The sequence below is a fragment of the Balaenoptera borealis genome (assembly GCF_965194805.1).
Source record: "Balaenoptera borealis genome assembly, chromosome: 15".
Lineage (NCBI taxonomy): Eukaryota > Metazoa > Chordata > Mammalia > Artiodactyla > Balaenopteridae > Balaenoptera > Balaenoptera borealis.
In genome coordinates, this window is record NC_138871.1 from 74,633,050 (window position 1) to 74,656,814 (window position 23,765).

Sequence of the window (23,765 nt, forward strand, 5' to 3'; positions counted from 1 at the left end):
CCTAGAGTACCCTTCAGAGTTCTTTTTACATTTTTACAGTTATTCTCTAATCATAGCTTAATATTCTTTATATCAAGCTTCCCCTGTTTAAAATTACAGCATGTTTTCTCTTTCCTGATCAGACCTGAACTGATGTAAAAGCCCAGTAGCCTGAGTACTGTGGAGTACCATGGCACACAGGAAATGCATGTAAAAGAGCATATTTCTCAGTCAATAGAAGAAATGATAGAAGAAGATCTATCAGATTGTGTGTGTATGAGTGTGTATGTGTGTGCACCTGTCTATCTGTCTGGGTTTTAAAGTTGAGAGTAGAATTTATACTTAGATATTCTGATGATGGATCTTTGTCCTGGGAAGAGGAGAATAAGGAACCAATTTCCCACGTGTTAGACAATATTTCCTATCTAAATGCCAGATTGAGCAACTCAAGGACACAAAGTGAATCTGAATCCCTCCTTTGAAAGATTCAAGTCCATAAATCAATGACTAGATTACACTTTGTGATGTCTTTTGAAATTTACAAGAAAGATAATGTGTGTAACATTCTTCAAAAATTGACTAATTCAAGTACAATTCAGAACAATTTACTAATGTGCAGGGATTTATAAAGAGACTTCATTTTGCTTAAGAATTTCCAAATGGAATACATGAGAGGGAATAGCTGAATAGAAATGGCCCTTAGAAGTTATGAAACAGATGGCATATCATGAAAAATGCTATGACCAGGGCATTCAGAGTTGACATGCACTGATCTTTCAGTGTGACAATGTCCAGTCTGTGTGAAGTGTGATTGGTTCTGTGTGCTGCATCCTCTTCCTGGGATCTGAAATGTGTCCCTTTGAACAAGCAAGACAGGTGATGTGATAGGCAGAGCAAACAGCACAGCTTTTATATAATGAAAATGGTCATGAGGCAAATGGTGTGTCCAAATACAATAATCATCATCTCAGAATTTTTGTTTTATCTTCCCCTATACATATATTCCACCTTCCCTACTGGACTATAATGAGTAAAATTCCAGATATTACATTAGGTCGAATTGTGAAATTGCTGATATTTGATAATTTTTGACCAATAAAGAGATCCATTTTATATGATTAAGTTTAATACCACTTTACCTAGGAATATTTCACTACATCTTTCAAAAGACAAGAGTTATTTTAAAGTATGGTTGAAATACCATTATCACACCAAAACATACAACAGTTTCTTTAATAAAATCAAATATCTAATTGGTGTTCAAATTACCTTGAATTTCTATCTTTTAATAGTTGTTTTGTCTGTAATTTTCTTTTCTTGTCGGGTCCTAGGCAAGTTTTGACAGCAGGGTCAGGTTGGCCTCATGAAGTGAGTTTTGAAGTGTTCTCTCAACTTTATTTTATGAAAGAGTTTGCATAAGCTAGGTATCATTTGTAATTTAAATGGTTGATAGATTTTCCTAGTGAAGCCATCTGGGCCTGGAGTTTTCTTTTTGGGAAAATTTTAAATCACAAATTCGGTTTCTTTCAAAAGATGTAGGGCTATTCATATTTTCTATTTCTACCTGTGGCCAATTTGATAAGCTGTGTTTTTTTGAGGATTTTTTCCATTTCGGATTGTTGATTTCATTGGCATAAGGCTGCTCATAATATTCAGTTTTTCATTTTTAGATAAATTTGTGAGATCCGTAGTGGTTATTGCTATTGATTGTAATTTAGTTCTGTTGTCAGAGAATAAACTGAGTTATTTCAATTTTTTAAAAGTAGTGAGACTTGTTTTATAGGCTGGCACATGATCTTTTTTTGGTGTACTATCTACATCCACTTTAACAGAATGTGTTTAAATTTGTCAGATTCAGTATTGCGTAAATGTTAATAAAATCAAGATAACCTCTATTGCTATCCAATATTCTTTTTGTTATTGAATTTTTTTTGTCTACTGGTCTATCAGTTACTACAAAAGGAGTGTTAAAATCTCCAGCTATGTTTATTTCTCTCTTTAGGATTTTTCCTTTTAATTTTTCCTTTATGTATTTTAAAGATCTGTCAGATATATATTTGTTTTTATTCAGTATTCTGATGTTGTCTTGACAAAATTACCCTTCTATGCTTATGAAATGCCTCCTTTCAATTTTTAGGATTTTTCCTTTTAATTTTTCCTTTATGTATTTTAAAGATATGTCGGATATATATTTGTTTTTATTCAGTATTCTGATGTTGTCTTGACAAAATTACCCTTCTATGCATATGAAATGCCTCCCTTTACTTCAAGTGATACTTTTTGTCTTAAAAGGCTGATATTAGAGTTACTCTACTTTCTTAAGTTTGATAGTTGAAACTTTGTATTTTCCATCCTTTTACTTCCAGCTGTATATAACTTTATATTACTATATTTGATATAGTGGATCCAGAAATTTTATCCAGTTTGACTGGATAACATATTCTCTTAATTGAGGAAATATACTTATTTATATGATTGGATTTAAATCTAGCGACTTGATTTTTTTTCTGCTTGTCTCCTCTCCTTTTTTTCTCCATTCTGCCTGCATGTACGTTAATCAGAAAGTGTTTTCTAGTACTTTAGTGTATCTTCTCTAGTGGACTTTTTGCTTTAATTTTGTATTAACTTTTAGCGGTTGCTCGAGGAATTGTAACATGCATCCTGAACTTTTTAGTACTTCACCTATAATGTAAGAACTTTACAAAAATATAAATCAATGTACCTCTCCCTTCTCTGGTGCTAAGTTAGTCATATACTTTTACATCTACATGTATTTTGAACCCCAATATAAAGTACAAATACCATTTTTCTTTAAACAAAGGTGTAGGGAGGGACAAATTGGGAAATTGGGATTGACATATACACACTACTATATATATAAAATAGATAAATAATAAGAACCTACTGTATAGCACAGGGAAGTCTATTCAGTGCTCTGTAATGACCTATATGGGAATAGAATCTAAAAAGGAGTGGATATATGTATATGTATAACTGATTCACTTTGCTGTAAGCAGAAACTAACACAACATTGTAAATCAACTATACTCCAATAAAAAATGAATTTAAAAAAACATTTAACCATTTGTAAAAGAATTTAAGAAACAAAAAAATTCAATATACCCCAATTTTTACTATTTCCAGTGCTCTGCTCTTCATTTCTTCTTCTAGATCTGATTTCCCATCTGGTAAAATCTCCCTCCAACCTGAACAACTTTCCTTTGCATTTCTTGTAGTGAGGTTTTTCTGGCTGCAAATTCTCTCATATTTCATTTAACTGAAAAGAGGTTTACTTTAAAATGATTTTTGAAGAATATTTTCACTGGGTATAGAATTCTAGGAGGTTTTATTCATTCAGTATTTTAAAGATTTTGTTCCATCAGTTTTTCTTTCCTGTTGTTTCTGATAAGCAGTCAGCCATCCTTGTTTCTTTGGCTGCTCTTATGATTTTTTGTTATTTTTGTTTTTAGGAGTTTGAGTATAATATGCTTTGGTGTGGTTTTCTTCATATTTACCTGATTGTGGTTTGCTGAGCATCTTGGATCTATTGGTTGATGTCATTAATCAAATGCAGAGAAATTTTAGCCAGTATTTTTTCAAGTTCTTTTTTCTGCCCCATTTTCTCTTTTCTTTCCTTTTGGGAATCCAGTTACATGTATGTTGGAGGTCTTGATACTGTCCCACAGGTAATTGGGGATTTGTTTATTGGTTTAGTCTTTTCTTCTATTAATGCTTCTGGTTGGAGGATTTCCATTGACTTATCAATAAATTCACTGTTTCTTTACCTGCTGTGTTCAATCTACTCAATTTCATCCACTAATTTTTCTTATGTTAGATGTTGTATTTTTTTTTTTTTTATTCTAGGATTTCTGTTTGGTCCTTCTTTAGAGATTTTATTACTTTTCTAAAATTCACCATTTCTTCATCTAATATATCGATCTTTTCCTGAGAAATGTTTTGACATATTTTACATTCATGTCCTTGTTTGCTAATTCCAGTCTGGATCATTTTAGGTGGTCTTCTAATGGCACTTTTTTTTTTTTTCTCTTGAGTATAGGTTACATTTTCCTGCTGTTTGGTATATACAATAATATTTGGTTGCAGTAGATACTATGAAATGTGGACACTGGATTCTGTTAAATTCTATATACTATTAAGTTTTATTTTTTAGACAGTTAAATTACTAAATTACTGGTAGTTTATCTTGACATTATGAAAGCTTAGATGTAAAATTTGTTATTTCAATTTTGTCTTTAATCCTAAGGTATGGTCCTTAGTTCTGGACATGTTCTTACTTTTATGGCATTGTCCTCCTAAATTTTAAGACTAACTCTGAGTTTGTCAATCCCTTCTAACATGGCAGGAGTTGGACTCTGAAGTTTTCCCACCCAGCACTGAGCAGCTATTGAAAATCTCTGTTCAACTCTTTTAGCCTTCCAACTCTTCTAATTCTTCCAATTCAAAACTTGGTTTCTATTCTTGCTCTGTGTGTATCCAGATCAGAAGTCAATCAAGATTTGAATGGTATGTGTATGCAGATTTTGGAGATTTCCCTGTGTTTGTTTCCTTTGAGGGGAATTTCTTTCTTCAATTTCTCACCTCCTTGGCAGCTCTGAACTTTTCCCTGACTCCTTATCAGAAAAGCTCTCATTTTTTGCTTGAGCTCTATCCGTATAATGTGAACAGGAGAATGTCCTCAGGGAAAGAACTGGTTTAATGTGGATCTCACCTAGTTTGTTTCATTGCTTTCAAGGGTCGTATCCCCTCTAATTTATACCTGTTTTTGATTGGTCTCCAATGACTGCAACATGATTTTCTTTTATGTGATTGATACAAGCTAGTCCATCATTATTGAAAGTGGTACTCCTTAACCATCTACTTAAGTCTTTCATCTGATCCATGGTAACATCCTCCTGTCTAGTCTCCCAGCTTATAGTCTTTCAACCCACTCCTCCCCACATACCTTTGCATATGGGACATTCAGAGTAGGTTTTCTAAAAAAACAAAAGCAAAATCAATTCTGCTTCTTTCCTGCCCCTGTGTAAACTATTCTAAGGCTTCATTTTTCCTCCAGTTTAAAGTATGTACCACTTACTAGGGTACATGTACAAGAATAAGACTTAAAATATTTAGTAATTTATAAGTGCTCCAGACTGGGTGTACTGGGTAAATGTCACCTCTGCACATGACTTTTTTTAATCCTTTGTACCAAGTTGACCTTTCCAGCCAAATTTCCTGATAATGTCTTCCACTTAAATCTCTCTATTTCTGGCTTCCTGAAAAACTCATTTTCTCCAAATATGGCAAGGTTTGGAACCATTCTTTGTTCTCATTATTATACATATCTATGTTAGTTTCCAAGGGCTGCCATAACAAAACAAACTGGAAGTCTAAAAACATTAAAAGTTATTGTCAGTTCTTGAGGCTAGAAATCCAAAATAAAGGTGTCAGCAAGGTTATGTTCTTTCTGAAAGCTCCAAGGGAGGAGACTTTCTTGCCTCTACCTAGGTTCTGGTGGTTTCCAGAGATCCTGGGTGTTTCTTGGTTCCTAGATGCATCATTCCAGTGTTTGCCTCCATCAACACATGACATTCTCCCTGTGTGTCTCTGTTCAAATTTTCCTCTTTTCATAAGGACATCATTTTTTTAAAATTAAGGACAACCATAATCCAGAATGACCTCATCTTAATTTCATCACATCTGCAAAGACCTTATTTCCAAATGAAGTCATATTTATAGCTTTTTCATAGATATGATTTGGGGGGGGGGGAATTATTCAATCCAGTAGCTTATCTAAATTTTATTTGTCATTTCCCAGTCAAATGATTCTCCTCTTTGAGTACTTTATAATTCATTCATAAAATATTTCTCTCTCCATGGAGTAGTGCTGTGTCCCTGCCACACAGCATGCATTTGTTTACTTGGCTACCTCTCCCAACAATTTTGAGTCTTTGGAGAAAGACTGCTTTATTATTTATCTTTACATCTCCAGAGGCTTCTTCAATGCCTACCTCAGAATAAATGCTTAATAAATGTTTGATAAATGAATGATCTCTAAGGGAACAGAGGGCTGTCTTCTTCCTCGTTCCTTAAAACCCTCAAGCACTATTAACTTTCATACTACCATCTCATCCCTGTTGACTACAATTTTGTTTTCACCAAGATGAAAAGAAATTGAAACTATATACTTGGAGAATTAGAAACATAAACTGTGTTATCAGGATGGACTCTGAGTCTAAAAAAATAAAAGATAGAAACGTAATGTAAATCTTAAAATGTTACTAGAATTTTAGTAATGATATTGACTTAATCCTGCTCACTAGGGGAGGACCATGACTAAACTCAATGTGTTGAAAAGTTCAGAGACATTAATCTTCTTATCTGTGCCCCACAACTCCCCCTGCAAAGACAAATGAGCAAACATTGATGAATGCTGCTTCATTAGAAGAATTTAAAAATGCAATTTGTCTTCATGAAAAGGAAGTATTTTTACATTTTTCATTTTACAATGAATTAGTGAAAAGAATTTTTCAACCATTACCTTTTGACTTAGAATGGCCTTTATGAACAGCATATCAGTGCAGTAATAGACTTGCTTTAGGGGAAATCTTGACAAAATGGTACTTCCTGGTAAAGCAATATCTACAATCTACAGGGCTCTTCAAGGCTCTTTTATAATAATATTTTTAGGGTTTTAAATGTCCCCTTTTGTTTGCCTTCTAAGAGAGAAGAAACGTAAAAAGTAAAAATAATAAAAAACGAACACACACAAAAACAACATACCTTTAAAAGGAAGTTTTTAGGTTTGACATAAAGTAAGTATACAGCTGTCCTAATTTTTACTTTTTCTGTATCCACATAATAAGATGTTAAACCGTTTTAGTCCCAGCAATTAGCATGAAAATATGCAAGATCCCCAGTGACCCAAGCATAAGTATACCATGATTACTCTGCTCTTAGAGGGATCTAGAATTTAAACAAACAAAGCCTTAATATCAGAAAGTGTTTTTTGGTTAACTATCAAATAACTAGAAAATAAATTATTCACAAATCCCCATCAAATGATCAGTCTGATTAATGTTTTGTAGCTCCTTTATATGATAGTATCCTTGTAAGTAATTGTTTGCATTTGATTCTTACTCCTATTGTTAAGTATATTTTAGTGTCCTTCAAAATCAGCCACAGGTTGGGGGATGGGGCACCAGGAACTTTCCCTTGTGTACTGGGATCTATCTGTTAACAGCAATATTTTCATTTTTAGTGACCATAAAAATTTCCTGATGAACTTTTAGAAATTCTCCCCCAGCAAAGAATTTCTTTTCAGTAGGAAATGGATTGAGGCCTGGAATTCTGCATCTTGAAGTACGACTTCAGGTGATTCTAATGCAGGTAGTTGAGGGACCACATTTTGAGAAATAGTGATTATCCTTTCTTCTACTTAAGTAGTCTTTCTGTAAGTAGATCACACATTCTTTGTTCCAGAAGAACACATGAGATTTTTGTTGTTGCATTAGTGAGTTTCCCTTATATCCTTTTAATTTTACATATACTGAGAAATCTTTTGGATACCACCAGCTGGTTCCACATCTCATCTCCTTCACCTAGACTCTTATGCACCATCGAATCCTTCATTTCCTTCGACGTTGAGATTCAATTCTGTACAGCTTCAAACTCCTTTTTCCCTGGGTCCTTGACCTCTACAAAATTCATCTCCTCAACTCAAGTGCCCACCATCTGGAAAAAAAATCCTGCTTACATTCATTTCTCCACCTCATCAGCTCTCCATATGGCTTTGAAACTCAGTTAAAACACATCTACTTCTTCTGTGCTAAGGACCTCTTGATTTTTCACCTCTCTTTGAGTCATAACTTATTTTTATCTCAACGTCTGCTAACCTTGAAGACCATCTTTTAAAAAGATGGTTTAACTCTTGGTTGGTAGCAAAAATTTTAAGATTGATTAAAATACTAGTCATGCTGGAGAAAGACACACTCTCTCTCCTTTGCAGATTAACTGCATTTATGCAGACCTGTTCATCTTCATCATTGACCAAGATCTTCACCTTTACTTTTGGTCAGTATAACATCTTCTAGAGTCAATCAGGTGTATAAACTGGCTTTGTGATGATGGCACATCGTTTTTCTTCCTTTCCTTCTTTTCATGCATGACTCTTCTGGAAAAGGATCTCCAGTCAGTGTCTTAAGGAGTGTGAAATGTGGTGTGATCAGAAAGGAAACGGAAATAAATTGCAAATTTGTATGAAAAATGAATGTCATGAAATATTGCACCAAAAAGTGATTCAAGGCCTAGGAAGCAAAAAATGTAAGAAAAAGACATAGGGAGCAATGATGCATGAAATGTCGGAAACCACAGAGGAAATGCCTGACAAGATAGGTAGTAACAAGGTGAACAACATATCAAAGACTGGGAAGGAATAGCCCTTGAGAAAAGACAAGATGGATGAAGAGAAGGAGTTACTGTGTGTCTGGGAAGGTGTTTAATATACTCAGCTCAGTAACACCCTTAAGGGAAAAGATCCCATAATTTATCTGAAAATACACTGCCATTATGGACTAATGCTACCATCAGAGAAGGGTTGGTGGAATTACTTAGAGAGTTTTCTTCTCTCTGAGTCGTAACTTTTTTCTTACCAAGATATTGATCAGGAACCCCTAAGGAATTGGACTAAAGCTAACGATGTAATAATCATTTGGGGAGTGCATATTCTCTGGACCATAGCTGTTAAAATATTTTACTGTAGATTTCCATTCTTAAGGGATCAGGGGGAAAGAAAATGTACCAGCATAGACCCTGGTGGTATTCCCTCTGAATCAGGTGGGAAGAAGCTGGTAAATTCTGAAGTGATTGATTTATAGGGAGAGACCCTATTGAGACAGGCTGCCTGAAGTCTTTCATTTCAGTGAATGTTTGAGTTTTGCCTGCTCCAGTTCCTGCTGCTGCTTCCAAATTTCCCAGCGCAGTGAGGCTCCCGCCCCTCCACTCTGTCTGCCTGTGTTCTCCGTAAGGGATGCAGGTATGTGTTTGTAGGGAGAGCAGCTCAACCACTGGGGCAGATGCGTGACTCCATCACACTGTGTAGCACTTCCCTCCCCACCACTTAGCCTGCCTGCCTGTGTGTGAAGATGGTCCTTCCTACATGGCAGCTCCTGATGGGAGTTAAATCATCTCACCTTCTTTACAAGGAGAGAATGAGGAGAGGCGGCGTGCATGCCAAGCAGGGTCAGAGCCTTAGCAGCTAGAATGATGGAGGATATTGAGGCCCCATTTAAGCTCCTGTAGTGTCAACTGGTTCCTATAGAACCACATCTATTCCCCAGTTGGCTGACTGCCTCAGAACATCCATCGTAGAGTTCTGATTTTGAAAGCTAGAATCCTTTGACCTGTGGCCCTGGTTAATTCTCTTTTTGTTTCATTTAAATCAAAACTGACAGGAAGAAGAAAAGGCTAAAAGAGTTATTTCCCTTTGCTACTTAATGGGATATGAAGCCTCAGCTTATGACTGAAAATAAAACTTTCCACTTGGGTAAACATAATTTTCTCTTTTTTCCCCAGAAATAATCCCATTCACTTATAAGGATATAGTTATTTAGTACAAAATAATTCCCTTTCAACATCTTCTCTTGTAATTACTTGGCTATCTCCTTACTTCCCTTCTTTTGTGAATTTTGGACCATTCAGAGACCGAGCTGGCGGTATAAACTGTGTAGTAGGCTGACGGGCTAGGCATGGAGCTCTCCAATGCCCACTGAAGCCACAGACTCTTAGTGCCACCCTGCTCAGACATCCTTGCAGGGTTGGTATTACATCCAAAAGTGGAGCAGCCCTTAGGCATCCCTTTTCAAGCTATAGGGCTTTGTTCTTCTTTGGGGGGAGGCCAGGAGCGCATCTCTGATGTTCAGAGACAGTGATGTGCATATCCAGGTGGAACTTTGGCTGGTCCAATGAGGAGCAAATGCATTCAATGCTGCTGTAAGGGAGCTTCCAATCAGATAACTTTTTGGCAATATTTTCTCTCTAGCTCATTGTTTTTTTCTTTCCCCATGTGCACCAGCTCTTCCTCAAATAATAAGGCAGAGGAGGCAGAGAATTTATCCTTTAAAATTATCTGCAAGTCCCTTATGAGGTTCAGTTAGTCTTGGATTTTGTCATTCTTAACACTCATTAAGCCACAGTTTTTCTTTGGCGAGCTTATTTTACATATATTAATATGCATTAAAATGTAACAAACAGCTTGGGATAGGGTTGAAAACACCACATATTTATAGGTATATCAAGATTTTATTTCTCTTTTGTGGAAGAAACTCCAAAGTTTCCTACAGCTTGTTTAATATTGAAACTTAATGAGTCTACCTAGTGCTTTACTGAGAAAGTAATGGTAGCCTCTGCCAAGGAAGGGGCCTGGCCCCAGGGCACTGGGGAGAGCAGCTAACCAGACTTTAATATAGAAAGATAGATAAAGAGGGTGATAATTCAATCGGAAGGCAATGTACCTATCATGCACCAGGAGAAAGCACAGCTGGAGGATTTGAAAGCGATTTGGAAACACAACCTCTCATTGAATTACAGATAAAAGATTAAGTTAGGGGTTGGCAGTGGAGTGACCTGGTTGTGAGGTTGTAGAAAAGGGACTGCCAGCTCTTCTGTTGTAAACTAGAATTCCTCAGAGTCCAGCCCACCTCAAAAGTTTGCTTTGGGTTAAATCCAAGCCAACATTCTTCTAAGCCACAAAAAAAGACATAATAAGAAAAATTGTTCTTTATTTACTTGGTTGTCACATCTCTGGGGATCGGTCCTGAAGCTGTCACTGAAATCAAGGGTTGTTCATAAGCCATTGTCAGATGATGGTTTAACCTGGCAGGTATATGATATCACAGAGCAACCACCGAAGTGCGAATTACTTTCAAAATAGACATTATAGTTTACATTGAGTTCTTACTATTATAGTTTAAGAAAGTTAGGGAAAAATAAATGTTTATAGGACACTTTAGAGGAGGCCAATTTGGGATTTTGACAGAAATCCTTTGTGTTACCTACATGGTACCAACTGATTTCTTGGTCTTACATTGTAGGTAAAATGAGCACTTATCTTGTGCTCATGTTCCAGGAAGATAAAAAATTGAGATGGACCCAGGTCTTTATTCGAGGAGCTCAGAGTCTAGGAGTGGGGAAAGAGCCCAATATGAATATAAACCCCAATTCAGTCAGACCAGGATCAGTGTCGGAAGACAGGCAGCAACAAAATGCTATGAGAGTTTGGGAGAGTGAGATGTCGATTTTTTATTGCTGAGAAAGGTCAGACTCTTCGATAGCATTGTTTGCACTCTCTACTCTTTGTAGGTATTAAACTATAGCTTTTCTGAAAGTTGTTTTTGAAGGAGTTTAAAGAAAAGTTTACTAAACTATATTTACCCATTTTTCTAGCATCTTCAAAGGCACTTCCTCCTCCTCTTTCTGCCACTAGAACACCCTGCTCACCTTCCATTGCTGATCATTGAAGGGCTGTGTGTAAGGCAATGTGTAGCGCTCATACCTCCTGAGATGGAGAAAGGTGGCCGTTGGCTCTTGGATTCCCAGTTCTTAGTTAGTCCGTGACTGGTAATGCAGAAGCTGGCTCAGTCTTTGCTCTCCAGAGACTTTGGTTCTGTGTAGGAGAGCTTTGGGAATACTGGAAAGAGATTCATCTCCTGGTCTATGTTTGATCAGCAATGTGGTGGCCCTGGAGGTTAATTCACAGCTTGGTGTTCTACCCACAAAAGTAAAACCAGACCCCTTAAGGTTCTCTGAACCCACAGGGCACTGTTTCTGTATTCACATTCCCATTTTTATGTACTTTCTTGAGTTATTCTCTTTGTGTGCACATTCTGTCTTTTGGTAGCTCCTTAAGGATAGGGTATATTGCTAAATTATTACTGTATCTCTTATAATTCCCGAAACAAAGAAGGGGCTTAGTTGTGTTCTGGAATGGATGGGTAAGTGATGAGTGAATACAGAGTTTTATTCATGGGTATTTTTAGACCTTTACTTAGACTTTGAACCTTATTTAAAAATTGTCCTAAAAGGACCATTTTGACAACTAGGGTCACATTATTTCAACTCTCTGAGACTCAATTTTCTCATATGCAAAATAGAAGATTGAGACTTAACACATGGAGATGTTTTCCTAGTTCCCAGTATTGACGTTTTTGGACTTTGCAAGTCGCCATGAACAAAACAGCTTAAACAAATGTTGGAATATAGATTGCTTTTCCACACACTGGAAAACGGTGGTGTAAAGAGGTATTCTTCCACCTGGAATTAGCATTTACTTGGTCACATATGAAAACTGTCCAGAGCTATGTGGGAGTGTGTACTTTAAGGAAATCAGTTTTCAGATTCATATATCCTCTTTCCTAAAATTGATCCTCTAGAAAGTCCTTTGCACTGCCATCCTTTTTTCCCATTCACACTTTTCCTGTTTCCACTTTATAAAGAAAAACCAATTTTCCACCCGTAGTGACTCTCACTCCGATTCATTGCCCTGGGAGGTAAAAACTTCTGAGCCACAAAACAGGGGGCCAGAGGGAAATGTCTTGCTTCAAAGAGAAGCCCTGAGAAAGCAAAGCAAGACTATGGGGCCCTGCTTTATCCAGGTGACAAGCTCTTGGCAATGCTCTGTGCTTTTTCTAGCTGTCAATCTATGTTTGAATTAGGACTCAGAAGAGAGATGCTGGCCATTAAGTCATTTACTAACTAGTTTATATGAACTCTGAGTTGAAGTCAGTCTTTTTCTGACAAAAAATAATAATAATTCTTATTTGATTGATTGAATGGATGCAAAAGTTTGTTTTGCCAATTAGCTCAAGTAGGAGACATTATATTCGTATGTATATCTCAGAGATATTGCTGGTTCAGTTCCAGACCACTGCAATAAAGCAAATATTGCAATAAAGAGAGACACAGAAATTTTTTAGTTTCTCATGGAATATAAAATTATGTTTACACTATACCGTAGTCTTTTAAGTGTGCAGTAGCATTATGTCTATAAAAACAATGCACATACCTTAATTTAAAATTTTTTTTAACTTATTTGCTGAAAAATGTTAACAATCATCTGAGCCTTCAGCAAATTGTAATTTATTTGCTGGTAGAGGGTTTTGTCTTGATGTTGATGCTTGCTGACTGATCAGGGCGGTGGTTGCTGAAGGCTGGGGTGGTCGTGGCAGTTTTTTGTTTGTTTGTTTGTTTTTGGCCACACCACACGGCTTGTGGGATCTTAAGTTCCCCGACCAGGGATTGAACCTGGGCCCCGGCAGTGAAAGTGTGGAGTCCTAACCACTGGACCGCCAGGGAATTCCTGGCAGTTTCTTAAAATAAGACAACAATGAAGTTTGCCTCATTGGCTGACTCCTCCTTTCACAAGTGATTTCTCTGTAGCATGCAATGTCTTTTGATAGCATTTTACCCACAGTAGAACTTCTTTCAAAATTCGAGTCAATCCTCTCAAACCCTGCCACTGCTTTTTCAACTAATTTTATGTAATATTCTCAGTCCTTTGTTGTCATTTCAACAGTCTTCACAGCATCTTCACCAAAAGTAGATTCCATCTCAAGAAACTGCTTTCTTTGCTCAACGGTAAGAAGCAACTCCTATCCATTAAAGTTTTATCAGAAAATTGCAACAATTCAGTTACATCTTCAGCCTCCACTTCTAATTCTAGTTCTCATGCTATTCCTACCACATTTGCATTTACTTCCTTCACTGACGTCTTGATCCCCTTAAAGTCATCCATGAAGGTTGGAAACAATTTCTTCCAAATTCCTGTTAATGTTAACATTTTGACCACTTCTCGTGAATCACTAAGCTTAACAATTTCTAGCTTTTGATTTAAAGTGAGAGACATGTGACTCTTCCTTTCACCTGATCACTTAGAGACCATTGTAGGGTTATTAGTTGGCCTAATTTCGATTTTGTTCTGTCTCAGGAAATAAGGAGGCCCTAAGAGAGGGAGAGAGATGGGGGAATGGCTTGTCAGTGGAGCAGAAACACACAACACATATTCATTGTCTGCTGTTTTATATGGGTGCAGTTCATGGTGTCCCAAAACAATGACAATAGTAACATCAAAGATCCCTGATCACAGGTCACCATAACAAATATAATAATAATGAAAAATGTTTAAATATTGTGAGAATTTCTAAAATGTGGCACAGAGACAAGAAATGATCAAATACTGTTAGAAAAGTGGTGCTGATAGACTTGCCCAACATAAGGTTGCCACAAACATTCAATTTGTAAAAAATACAATATCTTTGAAGCATGATAAAGCGAAGCACGGTAAAAAGAGCTATACCTGTAAATTGAGATAAATTTTCAGCTCCAAAGTTGTAACAAGTAGCACATATTTAAAGCACGTCCAGAACATATAATAGACTGGAAATTATATCCTTTGCAACCCCATATTCTTATGATGAAAAAACTTAGATGTGCACTGAACACTATGGAAGAGGGTACATATATTTCCCAAAACTCTAGTGGGAGCGCTAGAAAGAAAAGTTTGAAAATTCCTGAATGAATGTAAGATACTACAGTTAACATTAGTTCTCTTTCTTGTAGGTAATGATAAACAGATGGGAAAAGGCATGGTCCATATAGGTTTACCTAGTCGAGCAGACTTCAGATTAAATCTTCTGGGAAATAGATGTACCAACAGCCAGGTTACCTGATGACTACACTAGCAGCTGCACACACCTGTAGGAAAATCACTCAGCAGATAGATTGGGTCCACTACACATTCGTGATCTCAATCTCAAGTTGGCCCTCTGTAATTACCAGCAATTCTACCTACCATGTTTTTTTAATCTCCTATTCTCTACACTAATATTTTAAACCATTTTGACTTCTTCCAAGCCTAGTTTCACCTCCTCTTCCCTTCACTCTCAACAAATGAATTTGCTTCTTAGTTCACAAGAAAAATAAAGATAATACAGCTGATACATTCCTCACATTTTTGCTAGCTGCTCTATACACATATGTAAACCTGCAATGATTCTGTCTTCCATTCTTGTTTTCCTCCAGTCATAACTAGGAAGGAGCCTTCCTCTTGTGTGAGACCAAGCTCCACTTGTGGCTGTGTTCCCATTCCCATATGACTTTGCTCTTTCTTTTATCTTCATCTTTGCCCACTCTACTCTTTGCCAGCACCATTGAAACACTGAAGTTTCCCCTGTCTGTAACAAACAAATGAACAATAATTATTTTTCTGTACGACATTGTTTCTCAAATGCCATCTTCACTTTTCAGACATCACTTTTTTGTCTCTCTTTGCTCCTCACAGCTAATGCTCTGAAGTATTGTTAACCTTCACTTTTCATGTATTCTCAACTTTCATTCATTTCTTAGCCCACTCCAATCTGGCTCCCACCCCTGTCTCTCTACATAGAAAATATTTTTGCTTAGGTCACCATTGACCTACATGATATTAAATTCAATGAGAATGTTTTAGTCCTTAACCTACTAGATATCTCAGAAGTATTTGGTTCTATCGCTATTCACTTTTTCTTTAAATCTTTTTATTTATTTATTTATGTTTGCTCTTGACTTCCATGATGTCACACTCACAGGCTTTCCTTCTATCTCCCTTCTTTGCTACACAGACATCCCCAAACACTCCATACTAGACCCAGAGCTGCCTGGCTTGAGTTGTGTTAACATTTGCCCACAACTAGGCCTCCATTTCTTTACATTCCATACTATCTTCCTAAATAATCTCATTCATTTTCATGGTTTCAATTGTTATTTATATGGAACTGGCCCCCAGATTTTAACCTTTAAGCTTCAAACCCATATATCTGCTTGCTGATGTGGCATCTTCTATTAGATATCCTGAAGGTACCTCAAACTCACGTTCAAGACTAAATTTATCTTCTTTGCCTGAACCTGGCTATCTTTCAGTGAATGACACAAACATATGTCCATTTACAGGAGGCAGAAATCTAGTACTCTCTTGGTTCTTGATTTTCTTTCCACCTTCAGGTATAAACCATCTGGAAGATTTAAACAACTAAAATTCTCTTGCATCCTTCTCCTTCTCTACAGCTTACTTCCACCATCTCAGTTTAAGAAACCAATATGTTAAGTGTGGGCCACTAAATAACACTTATTATTCTCTATACAGACACAAGTTCTGATCCATTTTCCATCGTAACCAGAGTGTTCTTTCAGAGAAAGAAAAGCAAAAAACAAAACCAAGCCTAACCATGTTACTTTCTTGCTGAAATCTTTTAAGTTTCCATTGTTCATAATATACACTCCAATAGCCTTACCATGGGTCCTGCATGATTGGTTTTGACAATTCCATTCTCATCCAGTGTCTTTGCTACAGTTATTCTAGCCTGATTATTTTCCTGTTCCCAAACACTCCAAGCTCTCTCCTATACTAGTCTCTTTGAACCTGATCTTTCTTCTCTCTTACATGCTCTTATTAACAACCTTTGCACAGTGAATTTTCATTAATTCTAGAGCATGGCCCGAAAGTCTCTTCCTAACCAGCCTCCAAGATATACTGAATGACACTTTGCATTTTTACTTTAGGACAATTTATACTATAATATCTTTGTGATTTTTAGGTTGATGTTTGTGCCCTTGCTAGAATGCAAGCTCCATAAGGGAAGAATTGTGTTTATTTTGTTCACAACTGTTTGCCCAGTGTCTAACAGACTGCAACACTCATTTTAGGCCCTTAGTAAATACTAGTGGAATTAATTAACTATAAGGATATCAACAACTACCATGGCAGTATTCTACAGATTTTGCACTTACACTTTTTATACCTCTATCCAGTCTTTTAATATGTGCAGTACTGTGTATTCAAGAGTCAATGAACCTTTATGTCAAACAGCTGGGTCTCAGAAACTGTCCAATGTAACAAAACAGCCTAGTGGAACAGTATGGCTCAGAAAGCTTCTATCAGCCAACCCTTTTGCAGTAAACAACTATAAACTGTGTTTAAAATGTAAACAGCAATTACCTAAAGGCCCTGGAATGTGAACAAGAGCAGGAGTATTTTAGAAGAGAGTTGACATTTGGAAGAAGGAAAAAGTACAGAGTGAGTTATCTACTTTTACAGCCTTTAAACTGAGCCAGGCCACAGCTGGTGCTACATGGAGTGACTAAAACTCCAATACAAAACCCATGTCTTTGTGGCCCCAAAAAGTCAAATTTGGGGCAATCATAGCCACTGGAAAATGGGAGGGAGAATCCCAGAAAGCCAATGTCCAGAGAGGGGCAGTCCCCAAGGCATGCACCAACTCTGCTCAAATATCTGTCTCCTGCCTAAAACTTGCATGCACAGATAGATTTAATGCAGCCTGGCTGAGAGTAAAATAACAGAGCTGACATTTTAGATGCAACCTAAGAGGCAAAATTGGTGGTGTGAGCCCATTTAAACTCTGCTAAGAGAAAATAACACAATACTCTTCACATGAATATAACAGAATCCAGAGACTATAACATAGCACTCACAATGTCCAGGATGCATGCTAACATTACACAACTTACAAAAAAATCAGAAAAAATGTGACTCAGTCTCCAGAAAAATGGCAAACAGCTGAGATGATGAAATTAGCAGACAAGAATTTTAAAGCAGTTTCTATAACTATGTCCAATGATTAAAGGAAAATGAGTTCATAATGATTGAAAAGATAGTATATTTAATCAGAGAAAGAGAAACTGTAAAAAGGAACCAAATCAGATTCTAGAACCATAAATATAATACCTGGAATTAAAATGTTCATTGGATGGATATAGCAGTAGACTGGAAGTGACAAAAGACAGGGGCAGTGAACTTGAAGATAGAGAAACAATAATTATCTGATACGAAGAACATAGATAAAATATTGAGAAAATATAAACCAAACCTCAGGGACTTGTGGGACAATAACACATTGTCTAACATAAAGTCAGTTGTCTAACATACAGACAGGCGGGACAATAGGGCTTAAAGTTTATTGGAAGAAATAATTGCCACAAATTTATAGATTCAAGAAGCTCAACAAATTCAAGAAATATAACTATAAAGAACATCACACCCAGTGAGGTCAAAGTCAACTACTGAAAACTAAAGAAAAGAGAAATGTTTGAAAGCAACTGGAGAAAAAGGACATTACATAGTAGGGGGTCAGTGATCCAAATGTTGACTGATTTCTCATCAGAAACTATGCAGGCCAAAGGGCAATGCTGAAAGAAAGTAAACTATGTCAAGCTAAAATTCTGTACCCAGTGAAAATATCCTTCAAGAATGAAGGCAAAAATAAAGACATTTTCAGATAAAAGAAAATTAATGGTGTCTATCATTAGTGGATCTACACTACAAGAAATCATAAAGGAATTTCTTCAGCATTATGGACTATGACACCTGATTGAAACTCAGATCTTTGGAAAAGAACAAAGAGGTTGGAAGTAGTAAATGTAAATGACTATTTTGTAAATATAAATGACTATTTTTCTCAATTTTCTGTATGATACTTAGTTCTGTTTAAAGTAAGAATGATGGCATTGTCTTCTGGAGTTTACAGTGTATGTACATGTACTAACTATGGCAATTCTAGCGTAAAGGATGGAGAATAAAGAGATTTAAGATTCGTTTTCTACATTTTACATGAAGTAGTACAATATTAACTCTAAATATACTTTGAAACATTAAGGAAGTTTATTTTAATCCTTAGAGAAACTATAAGAAGAAGAACGTAAAGAAGTATGATAAAAAGTCAAAAGATAAATTACAATGGGATTATAAAAAATATTCAAATAATCAAAAAAAGGCAGAAAAGAAGACCAGAGGAGCAAAAATGACAACAAGCAACATTTTAAAATGGTAACTTTGAATCTGTTGGTATCAATAATTGCATGAAGTATTACCAAAGTGAATGTTCCAAATGAAAGGCAGAAATGGTCCGAATGCATGAAATGGTAAGACCTGGCCCCAGTGCTGTCAAAAAGAGAGATACTTTAAATATAAAGGCACAGATAGTTTTAAAGTAGTTGGATGAAAAATACTATGCAGATAGGAAGCCTGAAGTGGCTATATTAACATCAATAAAATAAACTTTAAGGTAAAGAGTATTACCGAAAATAACAAGGGGCATTTCAGAATGATAAGTACATCCATTAATAAAAAGAACACAACAATCATAAACATCCTAGCCAGTTATCAGTGTGTGATCATAGGTAAGACTTGGAGCCTCAGCTTCCTTATCTGTAAAATGTACAATAGTGTATCTGGACACAGATGCTTAAGTAACATATATGTAAATAAATATTAATAAAGCAAACAAACAAATAGCATTTATGTATGTCCCTTGGCAATAGTAGGCGTTCAATAAACATTAATTCTTTTTCTTTTTCTTATGTCAAGGTGCTTATTTTGGGCTCAGGAAGACTAAAAAGAATGATGAGCAATTTTGTTACAGAGATCATTCAAATCCATAAAAACAGAATAATATAAAGCACAAACAATAAGATCAAAAGATATTTTATGCTGGCATGACTTAGAATGAGGTTTTAATGGTACTGTTTCCTAGAGAGATGAACCCCAACTTTACCTTGAGATGACTAGAGTTTTGCCTGCAAAACATGGGCTTTTAAAGACAAAACTAACAAAAACTAATCTTAACCCAAGTATATTATTTCTGGGATGCTTTTTCTTCTAGGCAAAATGATCAATAGTCACTTCATCAGTACAACTGCTGATATCACAAACCACTATTGCATCAGAACCACTTTATATTTAATAAGTGTTGTATATTGTCATAAGTAATCCTAACCACAACTTCTTGAAATACATAAAATATTCTTTTAATTTGCACATGAATTGGGGTCCATGAAGTGTTTTCTTTTTTTTAAATAAAAAAACATTGTTCAGGTTTTTTTTTTTTTAAATTATTTATTTATTTTTGGCTGCATTGGGTCTTCGTTGCTGCACGCAGGCTTTCTCTAGTTGTGGCGAGTGGGGGCTACTCTTCATCGCGGTGTGCAGGCTTCTCACTGCAGTGGCTTCTCTTATTGAGGAGCACAGTCTCTAGGCACGCGGGCTTTCAGTAGTTGTGGCTCGCGGACTCTAGAGCGCAGGCTCAGTAGTTGTGGCACGCAGGCTTAGTTGCTCTGTGGCATGTGGGATCTTCCTGGACCAGGGCTCGAACCTGTGTCCCCTGGATTAGCAGGCGTATTCTTAACCACTGCGCCACCAGGCAAGCCCAAGTGTTTTCTTCTAGTTTACACATCTCTGCCATGTATACCAGAAACAGAATTTTAACACAAGGTAGATTCAACATAAAGCTTAGCTCCTTAAACTATATTGCCTGCAGAAATGGTCTACATTTGCCCTGAATGTTTTAACATGTTTTTTAAAACTTGAAACTTTGTATGCACTCCAGAAATTTGATCATATTTTAAAACTATTTTAAATGAAAATTACAGTCATTTTTGAGGGATACTATGATAGGATTGTAAATAACAAAATCAAAGCTCAGGCTTTCCACTAAGTTCTGAAATGGAATTAAAGGAATGATATGGGGGAAAAAAATGGCCACATGTGGCCTAAAATATGGAAGAAAACATCTATGTTCAGTAAGGTAGTAACAAAAGAATTTAATATTTAAAGTTGAATTTCATGCCTCCTTTTCCCTTAGAAAATTTTATGAATAAGAATTTCACAGTCAGCTGTGAAACTTAAGAGGAAATTCCTGAACTGGATCCATATTATGATTTGTTGATCTTGAGGTCACTTTTCTAATGCCATGGGAATTTAATGTCTGTAAATAAATTGTCCAAAGTGCAAAATTTCTTATTCTTTGATGATGATGATGATGATATATTACAGTTATAAATTATTTCATTATCTACTGAACAATTACTATGTGTCATTCACTCTGTTAAGTGATCTATGTACATTATTTGGTTTAAACTCATAAGTTCTCAATGAAGTAGGTATCCTTGTTATCCACATTTTAGAGATGATGGAATGCAATAACAACATAGGCTGCTTGACTAGGAAAGGCTCTATGTTGAAATATAGATAGAGATTAAGTATTTTCTTCATATAATCATACACTGAATCCTGTTTACATTTTTATACTGTTCTCTCTGGGCTGGCAGGGTTGCATGGACTTGAAAGTTTAGAAAGTGTTACAGAATCAGAATAGGATTCAGGACAAGAATGACCCGGCAGAGTAGCTGAGTTCAGTTATGCCACAAGCCTTGAGAAGAATAGGTTGTGGGTCAATGGGTTCATCTTTCTGTGCTTCTTTTCAGCATCACAGTGGCAACGACAAAATGTGATTAGGGGTATGGGGCCAAGGTGGTCACTGACAAAGAAAGCTTGGGCCTCACGTGTAAGGTCTTTCCGTGTTAGAAAACTAATAATTTTATCTCTCTCCCCTAAACACACTGACATCAAAGGGACTGTGTAACTCATGTCTGTATTCTTGCTGTCTAGCATTTACCTCAATGAAATGCTGTTTCTTCTTTGAGTTGATATATAATTGGCATGACATTGTGTAAGTTTAAGGTTGTGTAATGTGTTGATTTGAAACATTTACATATTGCAGTATAATTACCACCGTTGAGCTAACACCTCTATCACGTCACATAACTATTTCTTTTGTGGTATGAGAACATTTAAGGTCTAGTCTGTTAGCAATTTTGAAGTATATAATACAGTATTATTGATTATAATTGATATGCTGTGCATTAGATCTCCAGAACTTATTGATCTACTAGTTGCAAGTTTGTACCTTTCAATAACATATCCACAGTGCCCCTCTGTCCCAACACCTGGGAACCACTATTCTACTCTGTTCCTATGAGTTTGGCTTTTTAAACTTCCATTAAATAAGTGACAGCATACAGTATTTGTTTTTCTGTGTCTGGCTTTTCTTATTAAGCATAATTCCCTCATTATCCATCCATGTTGTTCTTTCTTTTACATGGCTCAATAACATTTTACTGTATATAAATACCTCATCTTTATCCATTCATCCACTGATGGACACTTGGGTTGTTTCCAATACTTGGCTATTGTGAATAATGCTGAAATAAACATGGGAATGCAGAAAAAAAGAAAGAAAACTAATTCTAATTTTATCCTAATTCTAACACATCCCACTAGATGTGAGTTTAGCAAATTATTTCTTGGAGTATCGATTTCCTCATCTGCAAAATGGGGATGATAATGTATCTCCTTAAAGAGGTATGATTATGATAAAGGAGGTAATTCATTCAATGGGCTTAGAATACCCTCGAGTGTATGGTAAGCATGCACAACACAAGCTAGCTATTATTATCATTACTAATGTTATTTTCCTCATTGTTGCCATTTGCCTGGAGTGCCATCTGTGTGATAAATGTCATAGATATAACTTGGGAATCTATGACAATTTTGGAAAATTGTTAAGCAATTTGGGGATTCTACATACTTCCTGGGGACTTGACAATGCCTTGCAGTTGACTCTGATATGTGATATGCCTTTGGTATCTTTGTACGCATTGTTTGGGTGAAGAAAGGCACAGAAAGCTCGTCATGGAGAAGATGGTTAAATACTGTCTAATGTGGTGGCTTATCCTGTTTCTTTACACATTTCTTCCTGAAGTGAGTTAGGATTTATTTTATAAGAATTCCTGGTATAAGTGGGAAATAGAAACTAATGGTGGGAGAAATAGCAGTGACTCTCACATGGGTTGTCTTTCTGATCCTTGCTTGGAGACTGGCGTGAAGGACAGGAGACCTGGCTGGAATCGTGTACTATGTACAGCAGTGCACGGTGCAGACGAGCCACCCTGATACTTGATGTGCCAAAGCAAGACATCTTGCCAACCTTGCTGCAGGAATATGGAAGTGGCTAAAATTGTTTGGAACGATAAAACACTTAGCACGTGGGGAGCTAGCTACTATAAGGAGACATTGCTTTTTAAAATAAAGAGCTGTGAGCAGCCAGCAGAAAGCAGCAATATCTTCAGCTTCTCAAAAAAGAAGGTGGGAGTGTGTCTGTGTGTGTTTGGAAGGGGAGGCTTCAATTTAGAACACAGATACTGATAACTTTATTAAATATTGATTTTTGAAAAAGAAATATATATATTCACTAAGCCATGAGCCGGAGAAGATCAGAGTTGGTGATAAAAATAATTATTAGTAGTATTTCAGTTCTACTGCAAACAAAATGAGTCAGTATAATCTATGTATATAACTACATAAAACTATAACTCCCATCTATATCCCACTTGGAAAGTGGGTGCCACTCTTTCTTCTGTGTGACAACAAGGCCCACTTCAGAGTGGAGTAATATTTTGTTTCTTTTGTGGCTTCAGGGGCTGGCAAAGTCAGAATTTCTGGCCTTCTAACAGACTTTCAAAGACTATTAACCCAGGCTCAGAGACAAGGGTGCAGAATTTGTGGCAAGCAGGGCCTGGGAAAATGTTCTGTGCAGTGAAATGAGACAGGAAAGGGACACTTGAACAAAGACCAGGAGTAAACCGTGGCCTTGCTAACTCAACGCAACATTTATTTGGCATCAAGAGTGCATCAGACTCTGGGGAGCCTGGGAGCCTTCAACATCAGTCACCTCTTCAGAGTTTAATGAGGAGAAACTATTGATTCATGTGAGAAGTGTTTCCCAAACTCAAAGATGCAAATGTAAACATAGGGAGGGCCTGCTTCTGGTTAGAGAGCATCATCTTTGGATGCAGCTGCCTTGAAAATGATGAGCTACTTGTCACTACAGGTGTTCAGCCAGAGG